Source organism: Pantherophis guttatus, chromosome 5 (assembly GCF_059756535.1).
Source record: "Pantherophis guttatus breed Tessera chromosome 5, ASM5975653v1, whole genome shotgun sequence".
Classification (NCBI taxonomy): domain Eukaryota; kingdom Metazoa; phylum Chordata; class Lepidosauria; order Squamata; family Colubridae; genus Pantherophis; species Pantherophis guttatus.
In genome coordinates, this window is record NC_142067.1 from 52,773,062 (window position 1) to 52,779,091 (window position 6,030).

Genomic DNA, 6,030 nt, shown 5'->3' on the forward strand with positions numbered 1-6,030 from the left:
TAAATGCTGGAAACTGTGTTCCTTCTAAAAGCAAAAGATGGTGGTAACTGCCAAATGGGAAACAATGCTACTGAGAAGCAAAAAGTAGGTGCTATTAGACTAAGAGGAGCTACAGGTTTACAAGCACACCTTCAATTGGCCCAGAATTGCAGAGTGATTACAGAAAAGGAAATTGGAGGTTTTTTTTTTTTTTTTTTTTTTTTGTAAAGCTGCAATAGTTGTAAAACTGTGTTACAGGCTTTTGGTGGTATTTTCCTAAAAATAAAATAATACTTTCTCACTTTCTTTACTGTTACTGATTTTAACAGTACTAATCTTAAACACTGAACAATCACTTAATTGGATGGACCCATTTGGCTATCAAGTCCAATCCCTGTTCAGTGCAAAATCCAAATTAAAGCAACTTCTGTTTGAACACATCAAGGGAAGGGAAGCTTCAAATTATGAATGGCTTTAAAATAATGTTTTTGTTGCTGAACGTTAATTAAGTCCGACCATGCTTATTGTGATAGTTTAAAAGGGACACTGTAATTGTCATAAACATGAACCAGTTGCCAAGCATCTGAAGTTTTGATCACCTGATCATGGGGGTGCTGCAATGCTTGTAATCCGCATGCGCAGATCATCCACGATGATGTCATGGCAGGTGAGCGGAGCCTCCCGCAGGTTTTACTATTGGTTCTATAGAACCAGACCGAACCGGGAGCAACCCACCACTGGTAAAATCTCAAATTCAGGGATCAAAATTCAACTAATGGGTATCTCTTTTGTTTAAGCAGGGATTTAATCCTGACTCTTATGTCAGAACCCAGACTCTTAAGAACCCGACGTTTGCTTTTAAAATATCTTCACAAATTCTACTTACCTGTAAAAAGTAAATTTGGACAAACAGATTTGTCAAAAGAAATAAGGAACATGTAAACATGAAGAAACAGTTTCAGAAGGCTGGTTGTATTTTGTATCATATATTTCTCTTTAAGTAGAATACTCAGGTTGGGTTAACCCCAGCTGCTAAAGAGCAGTGCTTTTCTTTTTGGTATTGGAGATAGGGACCAAAACTTTGGCCTCATGGAAGACTCTCAAGCATGTGTTTATACAGGTAGTCCTCAACTTACAACAGTTCATTTAGTGATCATTCGAAGTTACAACGGCACTGAAAAATGTGATTTACGGCCATTTTCCCACAGTTATGACCTTTGCAGCAACCCTATATCTTGTGATCAAAATTCAGATGCTTGGCAAACTGGTTCATAGTTAAGACTGTTGCTATGTCTCAATGCCACGTGATCACATTTTGTGACCTTCTGACAAACAAAGTCAATGGGGAAGCCAGGTTCACTTAACAACCATGTGACTAACTTACCCCTTGAAGAGCACTCCCCTTGAAGAGCACTTGGAGGCTCCAAATGGTCCAGAATGTGGCCATGCGGCTGGTTATGGGCGCAACCCGTTGTGCCCACGTGACACCCCTCCTGCGCGAGCTGCACTGGCTCCCAGTAGTCTTCCGGGTGTGATTCAAGGTGTTGGTTACCACCTTTAAAGCGCTCCATGGCATAGGACCCGGGTACCTTTGAGACCGACTTCTGCCATCAGTAGCCTCCCACCGGCCAGTTTGCTCCCACAGAGAGGGTCTCCTCAGGGTGCCATCGGCCAAGTTATGTCGGCTGGCGACACCCAGGGGGAGGGCCTTCTCTGTGGGAGCCCCAGCCCTGTGGAATGAACTGCCCCCGGAAATGCGTAAGATCTCCGACCTCAGAGTATTTCGCTGTGCCCTTAAGACCCTGCTGTTCCGCCAGGCCAGGCTATCAATGTAATGATTTTAAATTGGATGTTTTAAATTTTTGGGAGTTTTAATATTGAGCTGAAATTATTTAATAATTTTAAATAATTATAATTGTTGTTTGTCTTTGTGCTTTTAATAGGCTGTACACTGCCCTGAGTCCTTCGGGAGAAGGGCGGTATAGAAATAAAATAATAATAATAATAATAATAATAATAATAATAATAATAATAATACCGATCACAATGGTTCACTTAACAACTGTGGCAAGAAAGGTTGTACAATGGGACAAAACTCACTTAACAAATGTCTCACTTAAGAACATAAATTTTGTGCTCAATTGTGGTTGTAAGTGGAGTACTACCTGTACATATGGGCAGCCTATGAGGGGAGGGAATGCAAAAATAGACCAATGTGCTAGAAATTAAGCATAAGAAATACCAAGGATTTGGCTTCTTTGCAAACTCTCTGCTCTCTGAAGTGCCTTGATCTGAATAGAGATGGAGATATTCAGAGCTGTTTCTTTTGGTGGAAAAGGTAAGGCAGCCTGGATATGCTAAAGTCCAGCACTATTATTTCATATTTCCCCAAGATCAGCCATAATATCATGAACAGGATCGAAGGTTCCAGATTGAGTTTCTGCCATCTGCAGGCAAGCCAGCATCAAGCATGAGAGAGCAATTGGCAGACTGCTGCTAAGCCTTCTTCTCTCCCTCAAGTCACCTCCCACTGTGCAGGGCCAAATTTCCTCACTGCTGTTGCCTTACATCAATTAAAATTATTTGTTCAGACTATGATTTTGACAGGGCCATCAGGCTAGCTGCACTTACATTTACCTTGGGTGCATTCTGTTTTTCAAAAAAGTTATCAAAGTAATTATTATAGCAAGAACAGTTTTGACAAGAGAGATTTCTTCTAATAGACATTGAGAATCAATACATTCTATTTATCCTTCATTTCTTCAGCTGAAATTGCTTATCTTTCCTTTGTACAGTGTCTAATAAACAGCTAAAATGGCCACCATGGCCATTTTGAGTTTAAAAATATGTGGTATGGAAAGGATTTTTAAAATGTGCCCTTCTACTCCTAAACATGGCTTCATAAACTGTTCCTCTCACCCCACGCATCCTCTCCCCCCCTTCCCATCCTTTAGTTATTGTATTTTGTATATTTATATTTTTGTAGTATTTTAGTTATATAATTCCATTTTTTTAATATTATAAGCTGCCCGGAGTTACCCTGTGGTAAGATAGGTGGCCAATAAATTTAGTAAATAACATACATAAAAAATAAATACATGAATGTATGTATGTTGTGACATATTTCTTGCATTTCTATGAAATATACAGATAGTCCACCCATGTTTCTGCAACTTACCTAGAATATGACTTAATAACAATTATCATCATTCTATGAAACTGGGTATAGGCTCTCTATTGTGAACCTCAGGACAGTTTCTGATCCACTATTATAAACAGATCTAGCTGTGAAAATGCTACTATTGGGGACAATGAATGGTCAGTCTTAATTAAGATTGAACCATTGTAGGATTTAATGGTAGAACAGTGATATAGTAGGTTGCTAAACTGTTGTTTGGTTGGAGAGAATTGATCCAAAATAAAAAAAGAATGCATGTGTCTGTGTCGGTGTATATCTATACACACACACACACACACACACACACACACACACACACACACACACAGTATATTCCTATTGTCACAAAAAATCATAGCTACTTTGATCTGCACTACAATATTCTGCAACAATATTCTTGCTTCTGACATGCCATCTAGACCATTGTAAATGCCTATGGTGTAACTATACTATGGCTTTGGATGGATGTTGGCAGAAACAATGATAGTGGTGAAAATTGCGGAGGGGCAGTGTGAAAAGCATCATATGTTGCTTTACTTTCTTTTGCTGCACAGCAGAAACTTGATAGCTCCCCTGTTTTCTGGTGACCTCTTGAGCTTGCTTTTATTCTCCCTGCTAAGACTTGCCAAGATAAAGACAAGTATAAGGACGTTCCAAGCCAAGGTTATAGAGAATTGCAAGAACTATAACAGGAACAGGCTCTCATATCTTAAAAGTGTTGACACAGTTCATTCAGCTCATTCTACCGAGCTTGACTCCAATTATTATTCCTGATAACACTGTCTCCTTCTCAGGTTAAGTCCTCCAAATGTTTGGATTACATCATCCCAAAATATTCCTATCATTGTGTATATTGGTTAGAGAAAAAGGGAGATGTAATCAGGGGAAGCCTGTATTGCACAATTATTAAAGGCTGTTTCCATGGCCTTTAGTAAGCAAATTCCATCCCTATATGTTTGCATGTAATATCATAAGACATGTATGAAAAGATGGAGTTGTATTATGACATCATAATGCCCATTTTGTTATTTTGTCATTACTGTAGTTACAAAGAGATGCTTATGGCATTGCCACAGACCATATTCTCTTCTTTTCACCATTTTCCACCTGATGTTTCTGATTTGGGGCTGCTAAACCATCCGTTCTTTGAAACAGTCTAGTGCTTGCTACCAAAAACAAAAACAACAACAAAAAGGCAGAGCTGCTTTTAAACTGTAGATTTCTACATGTGGAAGTTTCCTCATAGTCTTAATGCAATTAAATCTATATGGAAGTATATCATGACTTGTGATACTGGGAGCAGGTCTAGATAATATATCTATAGTTTTCAACAACTATGGCTCCTTCATAGGTACAACATGTGAAGGGAGCTTGAGTTTCCTCATTTTATAAAGCCTTTAATAATAAGTGTTGTGTTCTGCAGCTCCCAGCAACAAGGGACGCTGCCCGGGGATTGGCTAAGAGGCGTGGCCTCGTAAACGCGGCAGTATCTGTGTTTGCTATTGGTTGTGCTCTGACAGCTAGTTGGTATTTTAAGAGCTGTTATGTTACCTCAGCTTTAGCCCTGTTGTGTTTTCCAGCCTGTTGGCTCATAATAAAGGTTCTTGTTAACACCACTATCAGTCCCAGTTAATGCCTGCGCTAAGAATATAATACTGGTGACAAGGAGTGGAGAACTACTAATGGCACCACCTATTTTTGCCCTTTTCGATGCTTCCTCAGAGGTTTGGGACGCTTACATGGAAAGGTTTGAATGCTTCTTGGAAGCAAACGATTTCACCGATCTTTCCGGGGGTAAGAAGAGGGCGCATTTCCTTAATTCTTGCGGGCCAGAGGTTTTTGCGACCGCTCGGGCATTGTTCGCACCTACCCCAGTGCATACCGTGGCCTGGGATGTCCTACGGCTTAAATTGAAGGACCATTACTCCCCCGCCCCGTCCCGCATTGCCCGGAGGTTTAAACTGCGCCAAATTCTACAGGATGAGGGGGAGACCATCAACCATTACATGGCTCGATTGCGAACAGCTGCCCTCGATTGTGAGTACCGCGACCTGGATGATGCCCTTGTAGAACAGCTGGTGTGTGGTGTTAAGGACATAAGGTTGCAGAGGCGTCTACTGGCCAAACGGAACTTAGATCTTCCTACCGCGATCAAGGAGGCCCAGGCGGCTGAAATGGCTGAGAGATCCACTGCTGACATTCGGAAATTTTACCCTTCCGGGGGCGCTACCTCTTCCGCAGTGCCCCTGCATGACATTGTCTCTGAAGGGTCTACAGATGAGGAGACTGAGATCGACCGCCTTCAGTCGTCCAAGCCCCGGCTCAAGGAAAAACGTTGGCCTAAGAAGACTCCACCTTCGTGATGTCTCAGCTGTGGTGACCTGCACCCGAGGTCGACCTGCCATTTCCGTTCTGCTACGTGTCGCCGTTGTGGGAGACTGGGCCACATTGCTCGTGCATGCCGATCCCTGCCGAAACCTGCTGCTGTGTCTAAGCCTCGCCGTTCTACTAAAGACGAGTGTTTCTCCATCTCGCGCAACTGCCGCATCACTGAGGTGAATGCCCTTTCAAGATCTCCATCCAACAACAAACTTTACATGACTGTGAACATTGAAGGAGCCTCCTGCCAGATGGAGGTGGACACGGGGTCTGCAAAGTCTATTGCGTCATGGGGGGTGTTAAAGAGGCTGTTACCAACCATACGGAAGAGCCAGTTAAAACCCTGCCCGGTCAGATTGAGGGACTACCAAGGGAATTTCATTCCAATTTTGGGTCAGGGTTCCTTTTTAGTTGAAACCAGGGGGTTTGTGGGACCCCTTCCGTTGATTGTGGTCAAGGGTTTCCTTCCCAGCCTCCTGGGAATGGATTGGTTT